Source organism: Carlito syrichta, unplaced genomic scaffold (assembly GCF_000164805.1).
Source record: "Carlito syrichta isolate Samal-C Ts95f unplaced genomic scaffold, Tarsius_syrichta-2.0.1 Scaffold115557, whole genome shotgun sequence".
Lineage (NCBI taxonomy): Eukaryota > Metazoa > Chordata > Mammalia > Primates > Tarsiidae > Carlito > Carlito syrichta.
The window spans coordinates 195,298-215,297 of NW_007059653.1; the positions used below are offsets into that span (position 1 = coordinate 195,298).

Below are 20,000 nucleotides of genomic sequence, written 5' to 3' on the forward strand. Positions count from 1 at the left end.
GCTGAGGTGAGTGGATTGCCTGAGCCCGCGGGTTCGAGACCCACCTGGGCAACTTGGTGAGACCTTATCTACACAATAAATCAAAAATTAGCCAGGCGTGGTGGCGCGCACCTGTAGTTCCATCTACTTGGAAGGCTGAGGCAGAAGGATCGCAGGAGCCCAACAGGCCAAGGCTCCCGGTCACTGCACTCTACGCTCCAGTCTGGGTGACAGAGTGAGACTCCAACTCAAAACAAAAAACAAAACCTACTGTGTATGATCAAAGCCTTTATGGAGGGAAATCTATGAAGATACGGAAAAAGTTCAGTATTTATTTTGAACTTCTTATGGAACAGATGCTTGTCACTTGGGTAACTAACTAGAGAAATCCTTACAGAAATCTTCTGATGAATTTTATTAGAAGAATAAAACTGTTAAAGACAGAGAGCATGAGATGAAGGAGGAAAATAATTCTAGAATTTTGTGTTGCCCAATAGGGTAGCCACTAGTCACATGTAACTATTTCAATTTAAATTAATTAAAACTAAATAAAATGGAAAATTCAGTTTCTCAGTCACACTAGCCAATTGTGGCTATTTAAGAATGTTGACCTAGTATGTAGCCAGATACTGATTTTACATAAGAAAGCCATAAATTTGACTCTTCAAAGGAACTCTCTACTTAAAAAGTATTAGCAACTATTTAAAATTTTTAAATATTTTTCAGGTAAATCAAACAGATTTAGAGGTTATATGTAGTTTGTGGCTGCCACTATGTGACCTCTGATTTCTAAGGCCTTTTGGCAGCTATTCTTTCTTCTCCATGGCCCCATTCCTTACAAATAAATGCACACAATTTACTCCTCATTGTACTTCATGGTGAAATATAAATGACCACCTCCCAGAATTAAAAAGTTATTATCTATGACTTCTAAAATACTGAAAATAAAAAAAGACAAGAAAAAGAAAATTATATTATTTGTGCATAATTTCATGACCAAGTCTTACTGCAATTAAGGAATTTTTTTTGAGTAGGAGACTCATTCTGTCACCCAGGTGGGAGTGCAGTGGCATGCTCATGGCCACCACAGCCTCAACCAGCTGGGTTCAAGTGATCCTTCCACCTCAGCCTTCCAAGTAGCTGGAACCACAGGCACGTGCCACCACATCTGGCTAATTTTTTGATTTATTGTAGAGATGGGATCTTGTCAAGTTGCTCGGGCTGGTCTCAAACACCTGGACGCAGGCAATCCTCTCACCTGGGCCTCCCAAAGTGCTGGGATTACAGGCGTGAGCAATCACCCTAGCAGGAATTTTTTTTCATTGCTACTCCACTGGAAAATCACTGGAAATCTGGGGGAGAACTATAATATTTTATATAAAAGTCAAAAGGTCTCTACTGATGAATGAAAAATTTTTTAAAATCCTACAACCTAGGCAACATAGTGAGACCTCATCTCTACAAAAAATAACATTAGCCAGGTGTGATGGCACATGGTTGTAGTCTCAGCTTCTAAGAAGGCTGAGGTAGAAGGATCGCCTGAGCCCAGGAGATTGAGGCTGCAGTGAGCTGTGATCCTGCCAGTGCACTCCAGCTTGAACGACAGAGGGAGACCCTAACTTAAAAACAAAATCTTAATTTGGAAAGCTTAATGCCAGAAAGTAGAGAAAACCTTTTAATTCCCCCAGTAATTTAAATGCTACACACTCAAAACCCATAACATTTTAAAGGTTTCTGGAAAGCTTATGAAAGCATACATAATTTTTTATTCCAAGTATACTTGACTGCATTTTATTTTTATCACATGCCCACCCCAAGGAACCAGCAGTTATGGCCTTTTTATTCAGTTGATAATTCAAATATTATTTCTAATACAAATATATGGTTTATCACGCTTATTTATCACTAACTTGGTACACTTCATAATCGTATTACAACCCCACTGTGTACTGAATACCACTTACAGTTCAAACTACTCAAGATAAGCACTGTTACTTTCAAGAGAAGATTGGCAGTAATTAAAGGTCTTATTTAATAGTTGTAATCACTTTTTTAAGGAGAAAAAAACAATAGAAAGGAGCATAGATATATTTAATTTGGTAATAGTATTTTATTAATGAGATCTATTTTGGACATATGCATTAACTGAGATTAAAACAAAGATTTGCTAAGCTATTATCAATGCTATAAAACAGAATGAGATGGAAGTGTTTTGTAATTCATCAATGAGAAGAATTGAAACATCTGTGACCTATGTGGCATAAAACTAAATCATACTAGAACACTAATAATAATAATAAAAACAACAATAGTACTTTGCACTTATAGGTCTCCTTTCAGAGGAATTTCAGAGTGCTTTTAAACACATGTTATTTTCCCTTTTTCCAACAAATAAGACAACTAAATCAAAGAGTAATAATGGTTTGCCCATGCCACAAAGTGAGTCAGTGGCAACCAAGAATAGATTTTTGTAACTTGTTCAGTCTCCTGCAATTATATTGTTCAATTATTATTCTGTTAGTGTATGTCTTGCAGGTTACACCCAAGACAGGTATCTCCAGATTTCTTGTGGGCTTACTATTTTTCTCTCCCAGGCTTAGCCTGTTAATAATACTGTTTACAAACCTATACTGCCATCAATACGTGTGCCCACATGCTGCTCAACTGAGGGTCACGTGGAGAGATAAGAGAAGACCAGTCTGCAAGTCTCTCAGCAGCTCCTTGCCTTCCCACTTTCCCAAGAGCTTCCTGGCGCTGGCCTCCAGACATTTCAAGATATAATAAAGGCTAGGCAAACAAATAACAAATTTGGAGTACTGGGGAAAATTCAAAGATAGCAAGGGCATTAAAGAGCTAGAACTATGTGGTGTGCAGTGGCTAAAGCCTGTAATCCTAGCACTTTGGGAGGCAGAAGCAAGAGGACTGCCTGAGCCCATGGACTGGAGACCAGCCTGGGAAACATGGCGAGACCTCATCTCTACAATAAATAAAAAAACTTAGCTGGGCGTGGCAGCACGTGACTGTAGTTCCAGCTATTTGGAAGGCTGAAGCGGAAGGATTGCCTGAGCCCAGCAGGTCAAGACTGCGGTGGCTGTGAGTGTGCCACCGCACTCCAGCCTGGGTGACAGAGTGAGACTCTGACTCAAAGAAAAAAAAAAGAGCTAACACTGTTAATTACTAGAAAAACCTGCAGGCAAAATGGCTAGCTGCTATCATACGAGCGGGGACTGAGTCCTCCCAAAACAGTATTTATTTATAAAAAGTTATGTATTTATTCTTACATATTTAAACTTCAGTCAACCTTCAAAGTATTCTCTGTTTGATGCAATACACCTATCAAAGTATTCTCCGTTTGATGCAATACACCTTCAAAGTATTCTCCGTTTGATGCAATACACCTATCGAGACACTTTTTCCACTGCTCAAAACAAGTTTTTGACCATTTTTTGTTTCACTTCTTCCACATCAGTAAAATATTTCCCTTTGAGGATTTTTTTAAATTCAGAGAAACAAGTCGCTTAGGGCAAGATGGAGTGAACAGGGAGGGTGGGGCATGGGGGTCATGCCATTTGGGGTCAAAAACTACTGAACACTCAGCGTGTTGTGGCATGTGCGTTGTCATGGTGGAAGAACCAGTTACCTGTTTGCCATGATTCGGGACATTTCTGCTGCAAATCGTGAGGCAACCTTCTCAAAACTTCTAGATAAAAACTTTGGTTGGCTGTTTGATCTGGAAGAACAAATTCCAAGTGTACTACAAGAGGCTCGTCCTCCAAAAGATAATTCTGTTTTTTGTGGGGGTACCCCCTCGTATGTATACAGGTTCTGAAAGGCAGTGAGTGGGCCTGGGCAGAGACAGTCCTCATTTTAAGTAGGATTTTAGACTTTTTAAATGGATTTTTTTTTTTTTAGTTGGAGTCTCACTCTGTCGCCCAGGCTGGAGTGCAGTGGCACACTCACGGCCACCCCAGCGTCGACCTGCTGGGCTCAGGCGATCCTTCCGCCTCAGCCTTCCAAGTAGCTGGAACTACAGGTATATGCTATCACACCTCACTAATTTTTGATTTATTGTAGATAAGAGATCTCACCAAGTTGCCCAGGCTGGTCTCAAATCTGCGGGCTCAGGCAATCCACATGCCTCAGCCTCCCAAAGTGCTGGGATTACAGGCTGAACCACCGGGTCCAGCCTAAATGGACTTTTAAAAATGGCAGAGCATTCATTTGATTTATCTAACCAAAAGGTTTAAACAACAAAATGTCTAGGCTAGCATTTACGCCATCTCCCAGAGATGCATGATATCACCGCCCAATTCTATTAGGAATTGTCAAAAGGTATGCAAATTAAGGTAGGAATTAAGTCTATGTGGAGTGAGGTGATGGTATAGGCCAAATGTTTGATGAATGTATAGATAAACAGATGGAAAAAATTGTATAATACAGTTGGAAGGTACAATGGGAAATAAATAGCAGAGAAAAGGGGATAAAGTCAGGAAGTGCTCTATTCTAGAAAACATTAATTTCACATACCATTTATTAGGCTCTTATCATGAGCAAGTTGTCATCAGACATACAATAATGTGTCAAGCATTTTTGTCCTCAGAGTTATAATGTAAGAGAAACAATGCTTAAGAACTGCAGGAGTTTGGAGGACAAAAAGATCACTTCTGGCTGGGAGGCCTTAAACTATCTCAACAAGTAGAGACTGGGTTGAGGATGGCTAATCTAGGCAGGGAAAATCACATGAGTCAAAGAATGTGCTCACAGTGGAGTCAAGACCCGCTCAGGGACTGGTGAGGGGTCTGATTTGCCAATATCAGAGAGGTGCAGTACTAATCCTTCTAGGTAAAAGGTGGTGATTTGAAATTGTTTTCTAGCTCCAGGATCATAAAACTGGTAGTTGAGGCCAGCCAAGCTATTCTCCTGCCTGGACACCACAGGTAAGCGTAAGTAATGATCATAGTACTCAGGGGTATCCTTCTAAAGCCTCTGCTACTACTATCCTGTCCCAGACCACTTGAGGCACGGGCAACATTATAAAATTGCAGAAGGCTGCTTCACCCAGGATCCAGTTCACTGGGCCTCAAGGCAAGTAGAAGAGAAAGGAGGTGGGAAAGGTCCCAGAAATCCAAACTATGGCGACTCTTAAATGCCATGTTTGGGTAAGCCTCCATTTTAATATCTTCCCAATTACCCACCCAGTCTCCTTAAGGTTTCCCCACCCTTCCCAGCAGCTCTTTCCTACTTTTATGATGAAAGTTAATGGGGGAAACAGCATGTGCTTTATAGTCAATTTTGTTGAAATGCATTTATTTCATATTCAGTTTGCTTATTACCAGAGAACAGTTCCTTCTTGCTTTTCCCTAGTCCATTTCTTTCTTCACTTTATCTCTGGTGCTATATTAGCTCATATAGCACCATAAATACTTCCTCTACCTAGGAAATAATTCTTATGTTTGATTTCATTTTCCTTTCTACTGTCTATTTAAATCATATCTAGATGTTACCTAGTCTCCCTTTCTATATTAAAGTCAAACTTAATGCACATTTGACAAGAAGCAATATCAAAGTTTGAAGAGTGTCACTAACTCTCAACACTGTGGGTATGCATTAGAATTATCTGCAGAACTTCTTAAATGACACAGTCACCTGGAGCCCCAGTCCAAACCTACTGAATCAGATATCCAGCTTCTGGACTGTTTGTGTTTCAACTTCTTCCATTAAGTACAGATAACTGATGGGAATTAATTTTATCTTTTAAAATATACTTCTGACATGAATGCTATTTTACTAAATAAGAAAACAAAACAAAACAGTTATCAAGATATATTTTAATCTTCTTGAGGGTAGGGACCACGCCTTTTTCATACTGTAAATCTTCAGTAAATATGCATCGAGCATTTACTACATGCTTGGTGTTATGCTAGATGCTGGGGATATAAATCTGAACAAAACATGGTCAGTGACAGGCTGCAGAAACCAATTCATATATGTAACTATAATACTAAGTACCATAACAGTGGTTTGGACAAAGTGTAATTCTCAGAAGTAAAACCAGCTGACATTTACTGCATTCTTACTATGTGCCAGGCACTGTCATAAGCATTTTACATATTACCATGTTTCCATATTATACTGCTGAATTGGGAATACTATGGGAGGTGCTATTCTCATTCCAATTTTATAGATGTGCCTAAGGTTATGTATGAAGTAAGGGATGAAAAACCAAAACTTGCACAGGGCATTCTGGTTCCAAAGCTTGAGTTTTTAATCACTATCCTATGTTGCCTTTGAGAAGCCCAGGTCAGTGCCCTTGGTGCTCAACAAATGCAGGCAGAAGGAAGAAACAAAACAATGAATATTTACAGAGTGTTCACAAAATATGCCTGAAGCTCCTCCTTCCTAAAACTCCTGAATTCTACAGGCTAGAACCTTTGAAAGTCTGTATAATTCCTTAAAGCTTAGGCAAAAGATAAACAGCATCATTCCCTCCACTTAAGTAATGGGATCAAGTTAGGTTTTCATAGCTAAACCTTAAATCGATCCATTTACTTCTCCATTCCTCTAGCTCCTATGAACTTACATCATTTTAGAGCCAAACTAAAAATGACATTTTGAGGGCACTGTTTCCAAGAATTTTCCACATGCCTTAGCATGTTACAGTGATACTCTGCTGCAATAAAAAATATATTTTCTTAGAATCAGGTGAAAAAGGCAAATCCAAAGAGATGATATTTCAGATTGAAAGAAGGAAAAAACATGCTCAGTGTCAGGGCTAAAGGCTGCTGCCCACAGCTTGTTTTGTTCCCAAAGATCAGCACACACAAGTTTCACAGTGCTGGAGGGAAAAGATTTGGATGCTAAGTTAGATGGGGGTGGGGGGGTGGGAGCATGATTCCCATCAATCCATTGGGAGCAGCACAAAAATAACAAAACCTTTATAAAAGAGATGAGCAAGTCGACTGTGAAAGGAATGACCCCTCACATATAGGGAAAGCAATTTGCATCTACAGATCTCATTGGTATAAACGACCTCCTTCAAAGAGTGAAAACCTCAATGGAAAGCCACTATATACCCATGAAAAGCTTTGCCGGCTATTTGTTGAGCTGTATACAGACTAACAAACAGGAGTGGTTAACCTGGCGCACCATGCACTATAGAGATTTTTTTTTTAAGTAGGCTTAGTCAGCTAATCTTGTTGAGATTTCTCTCATAGTACTGATTTCTTATTCTCAAAATAAATTAAGAGGCTTCATTCAAAATTCCCTGTGGTCTACCAGCTTGAGTTTGTTGGGTGTCTTTGATTGTCTCTTGTCTTTAGATTCCCTGCCTTGTCTCTTTAGATTTTGCTGTGCCCTTTGGTATTTCCCATTAGTCCATGTCTGGAATCGTTAATTACACAGTAGTGTAATTCCTGCCACACAAGGAAAAGCAGAACCTTGCTAATTCACACCAATGACTGAAAGACTCCTGTGTAAGTTACTGAATTATGCAAATGAGCAATAAGTGAAGAAAGATGATTCAAAATTGTATTTCATTCATTTATTTTGACAAGTGTAGTTTAGTCTTAATTATTTTGAAAATTTCTTTGTAGCATACTAATAAATTTACTGTGGCATATTTGTTAAAAGTGATAAAGCCTTTACCAACAGAGACCAGAGTGTGCTCTGTTGAATAATTTCCTGAAGACAGATTAAGGTTCAGACTCTTATTTTGGATTTTACTGATTTATCAACATTGACTTTTTTGGGGGTAAGACAATATATGCTACACCAATAAAATTTAGGAAATTAGCTCAGCAATAAACATTTACTTCATAAATAGATCCTACATGTTTAAACTTTTGCCATGATATTAGTAAAAAGCACATAAAAATTAGTCATTCTTTACATAAAACATTTTTACATTCTGTGGTCATAATGCTAATAGGATTTTATTTTTATTTTTTAAGGGGAAAAAACTTTTTATTAATTATTGATTTTGTTTGCTCACTTGTTCAGCCATTACTTACTGAACACTTACTATGTGCTGGGCTCTGTAAGGATATAATAGTAAGACAGACACAGTTGTCGGATAGGACTTTATTTTTATCTTCTAAATAAAACTAGTTTGGTCTGTCAGTCATCCCTTTTAATTCCTATTTCTGTTTTGTTTTGCCTTACTATACTTCTTTCCTGTATAAAGACGTCTGTTTTAAGATAAGTGGATATATCACAGTATGTAACATTTTCATGTCAAAATACTTACATTATCACATTCTGAGTTAAATTATTTAAGATAGGAAAACATTTTGATACACTTTTGACAGATGTATCCTGTAGGATGGATCAATTTCTTTCAAAGTACCACGACTGGTTACAGTGGAGAATGAAGAGAAAATGCCCTTCCAGCTTACAGTCCTGGGTTTAAAGCTTTACATAGACCAGCCTCTTAATAAGCACTTTTAGGTTAAACTTCCAGTTCAGATGGTGCTTTAAATTATGATGCATTTCTCAAATGAGGTTCTTCAATTTTTAAAAGCCAGACGAGCAATAGAACACTTAAAGAAAAGTGAGAAGGACAAAACTTAGTCTAAGCTACATGACTACATCTGTGCCTACTAAAATCTCATCCACTCTTTAAGGCCCAACTCAGATTCCATCTCCACCAGGAAACCTCCTCTGAGATCCATCAGCATTCAGACCATTTGTCCCCTTGTAGTCAAGTTATTTGCCTTCAGGCTGAAGTCTCCCTACTAGATTAAAAACAAGGCAGCTGTGACACAACAGAAAGAACACCTGACCCTTACACTCCCAAGTTTCCTACCTTGGGAGGGACATTTCATCTTTTTTTGAGGCTGTTTTCCCATCTGAAAAAATGTCACTATGTATCCCATCCGATGAAACTGTCTGGGGAAAGTAAAGGATAATGGATGTGAATGTTCTTCATAAAAAGTAAAGTCCTATTAAAAAGTAGGTGTTTCAAGGGTGAATGCATGATAAGCAAACTGTCAGAAGTATTTCTTCTACAAGCAATATCACACAGAGCATGGACTCAACAAACATTCGCTGAATGAATGGGGTGAGGGTGCAAAGATTTCAGTGAAGAAGGGACAAACAGAAAATAGATCTAGGCACAGACCAGGTTTTGTGACCCCATTTTGTGAGTTTGGTTCTACAATAATTTCTTAAAACAAGAAAAGTACATCAGTGTCTAAAATGAGCTAGAAACTTATCTTTTTATGAGCTGGTGTAAGCCTCAAGCTCTAAGGAGATGGTGCTTAGGTTTTCAGGGCTCACAGAACAAGGAGAGAAAAGTTTCCCAGGGCCTTTACACAGGGAAAATATAATCAATGCTAATTCAATTTAACTCAGTGACAGGCTACTAATTCTGTCCGGTTACTTTCTGTTGGTCACAGGTAAGAAGAATAAATTCATGACAACTACAGGAAGAACTACTCTAAGAAAAAGTCAAATTGCTGACAGGTTTTCTTTGTATATGAGGGTAGCATTATATGGACATAACAGTACAGCGCAAAATAATAAATGAAGACTACTGTGAAAATTAACAGCAGATCTTGGTCCAGGGCTACAGGGTAACACAAGGAGATTAGACTTCAAAAAGTTAGTTTAAATGTTTTCAGTTTCAAGATTAAATCTGTACTGTAATTGGAAAGATGAGGACTAAACAAATACTTAACTTTTAATCATTAAAGGTTTTACTGGCATGGCACAAGCAGCTGGTAAAAAACAAAGATTAAGAGGATATGTGAGAGGTAATGTTGTCCCACAGAGGGAGCAAAAACATTCCTGAAACCATGACAAGAAATGTTATCACAATAGAGTAAAGGCAAATAAGAAATGATTAAGACATTAAATTCTGGGCTAAGTAAATGAGAAAAGATTCCCAAGAGGAAATGAATATGCGACTTAAAAATAACCCCTATCTACTAGAGGAATAAAGCAGAGTCAGACTGAATTTGCTTAAATCCCAGATATCTCTGAGACCATGAAACAATTCTGGATGGATATAAATTCTCTAATTTGCTTAAAGCAAACAGGACTGGTGTCTTCATACCATTCATTGACTTAAAAAAATTCACACATTTTAGAAATTGTAGCTGGTATAAAAAAGTCACAAACCTGCTAAGTGATAAAATCACTAAGAGTGTTTCTTTAGAAAGTTTTAAGAAAAAAGTGGAATGTCATCTATTTCTAATACTACAGAGCTGAACCTTTAATGTTTAAGACTGTATTTTTAAAAGAAGTATCTGTTATATATTTCAAGTGGCTGCTTCAATATATTTCTAGTGAGAAACACTAATTTGGGGGAAATTTTTAGTATAACTGTATCTAACCCAACATGCTTTATTTATGTCATGTTGTAACAGATTATCTAGATATTACACAAATATCAATAATTTAATATTCTTTCCTGAAACGTACAGCACATTCTATCACGATACTTAAAGGATCTACTCTCTTTTCTGCCATAAGTATTATAAGCCCTTTCCTCCTAATTAATGTGCAATTAATTCAACCAACCTCCAATTAGTCTTCTACAACATTACTCAGACAATAAAGCAGAATCTCTAGACTGGGTTTTAAACCTGGGCTAAAATAAACTCCTACAGACCAAAAATGGTTCTGGGAATTCTCTTTGTAGTGTAATTTAGATGTCATATCTAATTTGCTGTCATGACTATTGTTTCACTGTGCAATTTGTATGTCGTTTTGAATAGTAAAGACATCATAGCTTTATTGAATTAAACCTTCTGTATTTATTTATGGTCTGATGCTACATATTTGTGTGTTTATGCTTATGTCTCAAAAGCTGCTTCTGACATCAAGTTGTAGAATAAGAATATGCTTTTTTGACATGTTTGCTCTTATCTTAGTAAATACAAACTGGAAAAAACTCTCTAAACTAAAGAAAAAGAATATTGAATATTATTATTATTGCTTTTAAAGGTAGAGATAGCCAAACAAGTCATTCACATTACAGAACTATATAGGACCTGGCTGTTTTGTAACCTAAATGTCTTGAATGTTGATTCTATTAATCAATTCTCTCCTAAGGAAGAGTTGCCTTTTCCATGGACAGTTTTTGTGATACCTACTTCAAATATTTAGATATTATTCTTACCACAACTCCATAATCACAAAGAAATTAAAATGCTCTCTGACTTCAAATCACAAGGGACAAAGTCCATCTTACCTAAATAACAATACTCAGTTTAGTGTTGTCTGTTGGTAGTTGTCCTTCTTGTCCTGGCCTGTAAGTTCAAGTTCTAAACTAAAGTCATGACCTAAGAAGACTAACCATGGAAAGCCTTCCACTAGACCACTGGATAGCCTTTTAAATAATTTTTAGTGCATGAAATTTCATAAAGTTTTTACTAGATAATTACACTTCCTGATTTTGTAATTAGTGGAAGTACATGCAATTACATAATAATTATGATAGTAATTACGTAATTAAGATGTATAATTATGTAGTAAAAAACATCATGGAAATAAAACCATCTACTGTGTAAGCACAATACATTTTAAAAGTAAACTCACTAGCTCAACTGTTTAAAAAATACTTTTCTTCAATATAACGTGATTAGCCCACATTATAGACTAAATGTTTAAGAACTGTTTAATTTTTTTATCACTGGTGACAGACATATTTTTTAAAAGAACACTAAAAAATCTTATCAGGTTTTCCCCACTCAAAAAATGACAATATGTTTTGCAAATGAAGTCCATCAACCACCACATTATTACCTACATACTATAACATTGGCATCCCTGTTTGTTGCTATACTTGTCACTACAATAGGGGAAAGGAACCTGACACTGAAAAGGCATAATAGTAAATGATTTTTATAAAATGAGTAACACATCTGTGATCATAGCAAGCCTCTAAATAACCCCTTTGTACATAAAAGTGTAAAAGTCGAGTGCATATTTACAAAACTGGGCTTAAAGAAAAGGCACATAATTATAAACTGGAAGTTTGCTGCCCAAATATATAGTAACTTTCATATACTACTTTAGGTATCCTAAAGAGGATGACAGAAAATGTACACCTCTACTTATAGGTAAAGCAACTAAGATGACAAGTACCTGGAAAATGTAGTTTCTCTTCTGTCACACTGTAAAGTCATCTTGTTAAAAAACAAGAACAAGAACAAAATTGGCAGTATTCAGAGAAACAAAAGTGTTACAGGGCTCTATGCCGTCACTGGAAAATATCAAGTTTGTCATTCTTGTATTGAGCATAAAAAACAGAAAAAGTCGGTGACAGTAAGAAAACTATATTTCTAAATAAACTTTTTAGTAGCAAACAATAAGAAATAAAATCTTGTTTCTATTTAAAAATCTAGATGAATGCCTTGAAATACTTATAAACATGCTAATCAACATTGTAATGAGGCCCAGAACATAGTGACTGGGTGAAATTTCACTTTGAGCACATAGAAAGTTGTCCTTATATGAAGTGGGCGTAGAAATACATTCCAGTTCTCTTTCATAAGCCACTTTTCTTGAGAAGCTGAAAGCTATTTTGAAAGTCCCAATTTACTTCTCTCTTGTTCCTTCTAGTTAAAAAGAAACAAAGTGGAAGAACTCATGCTTTCTTCCCCTCTCCTAGCCCTTGTCAGACCACTACATTTTCAGCTTATAGAATTTACTTCAAAAGCCCAGGTTGCGATACAAATTCCACCTTAAAGTTGGACAGAGTTTTTGTACTCTGCAAAGTTATCATTTTAAAGTTTTACCAAAAGGATGGACCTAATCGATGAACAAAAAATGGAAGTAGGCTTTAGTTATTAAGAAGGAAAAGCATCTCAAACTTTAACATGCGGAGTAATCACCTGTGGATCTTGTTAAAATGCAGATGCTGATGCAGTAGGTGTGAAGAGGGCCTGATATTTTGCATTTCTAACAAGTTCCCAGGTGATACCTATGCTGCTGGTGTACTGATCACGCTTTGAGCAACAAGGTCTTAGATTTGACTTGGGAAAAGATGCATGGAGAAAAAAGCTGGCTTGTATATTATTTTTTCTCAAATGTTAAATTATTTGAATAATCATTTCGAGTCGAGTAAAGTTCTTCATAAAATTTTAGTACTTATAATTTTTTCTTATTATAAAAGCAGCACATGCTCAAAGCATATAAATTAGAAAATGCATAAAAGTATAAAGAAAAAAATCTATAATCCATTCAGAGAAAACTGTAAAAATAATTTTAGTGTTCCTTACTAATTTTTTGACCTTGAATATACACTACAAATTAGAATCATAATAGTTACCTAGTTTTGTACTTTACACCCCCAAAAGCTCAATATTATATAAGTCACTTTTCTACTGTCAAAATTCTTCATGTATTCCTACAATCAATTCCTAATCATAAACAGCCATCTATGTTCTGAACTGCCGAGGTAGAACCTCCTGTCATAAAAATTCACTTAAACTAATCAAATAAAGTTTTTTTAAAATGAGATAATTTATTTGTAAGAAGATGAAACAAAAAAAGATGTTTAAAGTTACTCATCTCAAAATCTATTTTTAAAGAAAATTCTTTTACAATTATAAAAAATATAATTTTAAGAAGAGTGAACAGATGCATAAGTGCATTTCTATTTACTTTTACATGTATTTGGTAGATGTGAATTGTTTTGTGTGTGCTTTACCTGTAATTAGTTATTAAAAACAGAGAGAAAGCTTATCTCCAAAATTCAGCAACAGTTTTTCAGTGGAATAACCCAACCCATGGACTTAACAAAGTGGCATAAGAATAACTGGACCAGCTAGGTGCTCTCTGCACAGCCTTATTTTAATATCTTATAAGGATTTGACAAAATAAACTCTAAGGATGTCAACTGGCTTAAAAAAGGTCCCCAGGGGATCTCTTGCTACTTTTATTTCAGTACTTTTAGTAACGATAAAGCTTTCCTGCTTTCACTTTACCAGTTAGGGAAATATAGTGGAAATTCTTAGCATCGAAATGGGACCTGTCTTAAGATTCTTAGAAATCTTTAATTACTATATACACCAAAACATATAATTTCTTCTATGAAACTCTTATTTTTTGGCTTAAAAATGCCACTTTTTAAGACCCTCTTCAGTACTAGCTGTTGTCTTTCTTTTGGAGACAAAGTAACACAATTATTACCACCGCACGAGCTTAACTATTTAGCTACTGTGGAGCACAGAACAAGACTCTGGCAGTGTGAGTGAGGAGCAGTCAGCTTGATTTATCCACTAGTTAAGTGGCCTGGCATTCTTTCAGTTCAATCCAAACTTGGCATCAATAAAGTGACAGATGCAGTGTGTCACTTGCCTTCAGTATTACTTGCAGAGTTGAAGCAACAGACATTAAATCTGCAAATGTCAATGAACTTTAGTAACTTTAATTTATGGCACACCTGAATCAAATCAAGCAATACAGGGGTTCCAGAACTTTACTTCAGATTGTTCTCCACTAGTGAACAAAACTGTTTCCTAGAATTCATTCCTCCAAAATCCTTGAAATTGCTTGTGTGGCTTTATTTTCCACCAAGAATTCATTTATCACACATCTTGTGAGTCAGCTGCAATGGGCAAAGCACAGATAAACAAGACACAGCCCTTTGCCTCAATGAGTTTAGTGGAAGACAGTCAAATAAAACAATTCAGAATAAGAACTGTGAGAAGGGCACTCACAGGGTGCAATGGAATTATAAGGAGTGAAATTTATGTAACTCAATTTCTTCATCAATGGAATGGGCACAATACACTGTACACTGTTGCCTCACAGGGCTATTGTGAGGATCTGTGTTACACATGTGAAAGGACAATAGGAAATCATAAAGTACCTTGCAAAAGGAGATTCTAGTTCTGGGTGGCACTAACGAAAACAAAAATGCATACAGACGTTACCGTCAGGCCTAAAGAAGGGACCATAACAAGGAACTAAAAAGTTTAAGAAAGAAAGAAAGAAAAAAAAGGCAGGCGAGACTCAAGAGGGGAAATTAATGTGAGATTTTACTTGGCTGAGAGGAACAAGGAGCTCTGCAATCTTTAAAGGTGCAGCTCAGCCGGGCTCGGTGACTCAGCCTGTAATCCCGTGCCTTTGGGAGGCTGAGGTGAGTGGATTGCCTGAGCCCGCAGGTTTGAGACCGGCCTGGGCAGCGAGACCTCATCTCTACAATAAAGCAAAAAAAAAAATCAGCCGGGCATGGTAGCACGCGCCTGAAATTCCGGCTACTTGGAAGGCTGAGGCGGAAAGATCGCCGGAGCCCAGCAGGTCGAGGTTGCGGTGGCCGGGAGCGGCCACTGCACTCCAGTCTGGGTGACAGAGTGAGACTCCAACTCAAAAAAAAAAAAGGTGCAGCTCAGGAGGTTGGGGCACTCAAGGCTGCCCATTGTGAGAAATAGGGTGACCTGAAAAATATTCCATGTAGGCCTAAAGATACTCCTGTTGAGAAGTCAGACTTCCTAATAGATGCTTCTCCTAAGGTTAAATTGCCATCTATTAGCTAGCCTCTGCAATTCCTGTCTTCATCAGAGTCATAAACCCTAGTGTTTCAACTGAAGCAGAGACAAATTCAACACATTCAAAGATGTTTATTTATGCCCCCACTCTAATTCATGTTGAAGGGAAGGTTGAAATCTTAACCGTTTGTACCTTAGAATGTGACTGCATTTGGAATTATGGCATTAAAAGAATTAAATTTTTTAACCAATAAAAAAACTTTAATGCAAATAAAAGAATTAAATTAAAATGAGGTCATTAGGGTGGGACCTAATCCAATATGACTAGTGTCCTTGTAAGAAGAAGAGATTAGGTAGAGAGGGAAAACCATGTAAAGACAGGGAGAAAGTGGCCATCTGCAATTCAAGGAGAGAAGCCTCAGAAAAAACAAACCCTGCCAACACCTTGTTCTTGGATTTCCAGTCTCAAGAACTGTGAGAAAATATTTTTCTGTTGTTTAGGCCACCCAATTTGTGGCACTTAGTTATGAAAGTGCTAGCAAACTAATACACTGTCCTACAACAATTAGCTGACACAGAATAAGAGGAGATAAACATCTGGTAAGAGATAACGGAAACAGAAAATGAGTTTCTTTCTAGAAATAAAAACCAAACACTGAAGTTAAAAGGTAGTTAGTGGCTCCTTCTCTTTACTTCCAAAACAATTTGACCAGATTTGTGGTGACACTCAGGCCATTCCACTTAGCTGCTGCTCAATTTGTCTTTTCCCAAAAGATTCTAAGTTCCTCCAGGGCAGGCTGTATTGACAGCCAATGTAGCTTCTCCGCCATTAGAGATGGCACTCAGTACATGGCACTCAGTACACAATAGAAACTATATATTCATATGTTGTTTTTACTGTTGCTGAACAAACAAGAACAAAAAGGTTCAACTGAGAAACTGAAGAGATTTTTCCCCTGCATTTTTAACCAGACTTAATTTAGACAACAGAGCAAAGATTTGAACTGATTCAAGTATCCCCCAAACTGTTCACTTATCCCTACTCAAGCCAAGGCACCATGGGAGAAGGCAGCCAAATGGGACCATTTCATGCTGCTATCCTGGAAATGAATTTTTACTTCATATATTGCCACTATGTTCTTCTAAAACCTCCTTTGGATCCATTATGCCATCTGTGTACATTCTGGAGCAGTTACAATAATAATGCCAAAGTCCCACAGAAATAAGATTTTTAAAATGTTATGTAGTTAGAGTGAATATGCAGTAAACACTTCACCAAAGTGAATAACAGTCCTTTACCATTTTAAAGGAAAGGGAAAAGTACCAAATGGGGTTAATTCACATTATGGACTAATGGCCTGTAAACTTTCGTTTGAAAGCAAAGCACAGAAAAAGCTTTGACAAGAGCTACTTTTCGCTGTAAAAATAAACCTCTTTCAAATAATTTATACATGTTTTTCCAAGTCAAATTGCCAAGTTTCAAACAAAAATTAAAACCACCATCCAGCTACAACCCTTAAAATATGGGCTTTATAATGGAAATGGTAAAACAATCTTGGTGAAGGAAATGTTGCTAGGTACTGACAGTAAAGTGGTCTACAGTAAATACCTCACACACCAGTTTCAGGGCACTTGCTGACAGATGATACTTAGACTTCATTCTCAATAACATAACTGCGTGTAACGACTGTCATTTTTCACAGGACTTTTGATGTTAACATCTACTGGAGTTCTGGCCTTGGTCCAAATTGAATAAATATATTTGCCCTTTGATTCCCATAGATTTTAAATTTATTTTTATAGCAGGTCTCCCTTAAACAGCAAATCAGAAGAGATAATTTCACTCCAACTGATAAAATGAGAAGTGCATTTTATACATGTTACATTATTTTACATTTATGGAATTTTCCCCTATAGCTGTTCTCTTCTGTATTATAAGAATATTCTTGTTCCCAAATTGTTCCCTATGGACAATGACTTGCATTCAATTCTCTTTTACTTAGTAATCATCCAACTGGTTTGTTTAGAGTGCCCAGGACAGGGGTTCTCAAACTTGGCTGCATATAAAAATTATCTGGGGGATTTTCTAAAAAGTATAGCTTCCTAAGCTCTATGCCACATCTTCTGAATTAGAAGATCCGTGGATTTGGATTTTTAATATACCTCAGTTGACGCTTAGGAGAGGGCTTATCAGATGTCATGTATTAGGAAACCTCTGTTTCTGGACCACTGGTAAGCATGACCTAGAATTTTGGTTTATATTCCACCACTAACAAATACCCTAATGCCACTTAGTATTACTGCATGATTTGAAAATGCCCCACGCATGTAAATTCCAGCTAATTTACTCATTCCCAAACTGTAATTTAGGAATAATAAACAGAAGGAAGCTCAAAGAAAAATAATTTCAATAGGTAAAATTCAATAAATAAGACCAAAAAGCTCTTGCAACATTCATGAAGTTCCTTTTGTCAGACACATACATGTACTCTTCTCATTTTATTTTCTTTAGTCTTCTGACATGTAAAAGAACCCATCAATAATTCACTTAGTGACATTTTTAGAGTACTTCTTAGGTGCAAACAACAAAAGAATGTGACAATTCTTAAGCTTGTTAAATGGGACTACAGTAAACTGAGTGCATAGATCCTGTCAGTACTTCTCCCCTTTGGCCAAGCAAAAGGTTTCCAAGTGGCTACTTATTCTCTCTTTTCTGGGAGAGCAATGTGTACTCCTCCACAGTCTCTAAAAAGCTGGGCTAAAGTTTCTAGTGACTTTTCAGATCACTCGTCTACATGTCACTAAGAGTAATTGGACTTTTTGAAAACTGTTGATCATGAAAGACTGATTTAGCCTCTCAGATAAGAATTTTAGAGCTGTTTGGAAGATGATTCTATCCCCTCAGAGTCTAAGAACATCTAGGAAACAATCCAGAATGGCTAGGTTCAGAAAGAAGTTATGGGGGAGTAGGTTCTAATATAATAATACCCAGAAACAGGTAACAGACATGATAGAAACAATGTATTCATCAAAGAATTGGTACTTAATTTTCCCAACTCATAACCACCTTTAAGGGAAGGTCACTGGGGATGAAACAGAAACAGCTTTAAATGATATTACAAGTAAATATGGACTAGACATTAGCCATGACTCAAAGTTCGAAAACCTAGCTATTAATGGACATACACATTTTACTAATTCATGGAAAATATGCTGTGGCGATAGGTCAAGTCCTTGTTGAACAGCTAAATAAGATACTAATATCTGAACCAGCTTTTCCATCAGTCATAAAAATGTTTTATATCCAAGGACCACAAAACCAACTAAGGCAAGGCATTTAAAAAAAATAATTTCTAGCCTATCTTGTGGACAGAAAAACTGAAGTCAATTATGACTGGAATTGAAAACAGTGAGACCAAACCAAGGGCAGCATAAGGATTCTTATGCAAGGAAATCCAGCAATATTTGTAGGTTTTTATATGCCACTGACGTTGCCTCCAGCCCTAACACCGACCAACAAAACGTTGAATTGATATTCGCTGACAAACAACATAAATACTCTGTAGGTAACTAATAAGAAAAATGTGTAAATTTGCCTTTTTTATTTTTTACAGGTAATAGAAAAGTTGTCAATGTGATTTTCAGGTAGAAGAAAAAAACATGCACTTGTCATGACATTTTCAAATACTTTAAGTTACGTAACAAAGCTTTTCCCAGACCCATTAAGTCCCACAGTGCCTGCAAGTCTTGTATAAGGAAACGCCAGGTGCAGAGGGTTCCAGGCAGCACCTGATCATATGGGCTGAGGCGCCTATACACTCTCTTAGGATGGAGTCAATAAAAAAACTCCACCCCATCCCTCTCTTTCAAAATGAACCTAGGCTTTTAGTGAACAGCAGAGACATACTCCAGGTCTATTTTTTTTGTGGTAATACCTGGTTTTTGTAGTCCCAATAATCACGTTGCCTATGCTTACTTTATTACAATTACTAAACTCTATAGAAAATAGCATTTTCAAAATATAGCATTTAAAGAGTCCTTTTTGTACTGTTCCTCCCCCAAAGCCTTGCTTTAGTAGAGAACAATATGAGACAGGCTGTGGGGGCCAAAGCTGGGGATTCCTATGTCACCACCCCTCATGCAGGGGATCCCTGTGTTCACATAGACCCCCAGGGCCTGCTTCTGAGACAGCAATGGGATGCTGCGTGAACAGCCTGACACAGTAGGTCTGGCTTTTATGATGCAAATTTCCACTTTAAACTCAAAGGTAATTACAGTATTTTAACGTACCTTTCTCATGATCGGTAGTAAGTTTCTCCAGTGCACAGTCCACATCAAAAATGTACCGGTAAAAGCACAGCTGGGTGTATAGGGACTTGTCAGAATACTGCAATATAACAGAAAATAAATGAATATTACTATTGGAGAGGGGTGCAAAACAATGGCGATCACTCTCAGCAGAGTGTATTCCCTAATTTCAACTTCCATATCAAGCAGCATTTTCTTTAAAGAAAGAGTAAGGAGAGAATCATACTAATGGTTTGTCCTCCTCATATAGCATACATACCCTTTATAATTCAG

General features: G+C 37.0%; 1 long non-coding RNA gene across 1 annotated transcript in view; it reads right to left on the bottom strand.

Annotated features, from left to right (window-relative positions):
- LOC103274806 overlaps positions 1-19,806 on the bottom strand; it is a 64,963-nt gene extending 45,157 nt beyond the window's left edge. Inside the window, exon 1 of the long non-coding RNA XR_505275.1 lies at positions 19,710-19,806. This is a non-coding gene — a long non-coding RNA (uncharacterized LOC103274806). The remainder of the gene's footprint in view (positions 1-19,709) is intronic.
- Between the last annotated feature and the right edge of the window lie 194 nt (positions 19,807-20,000).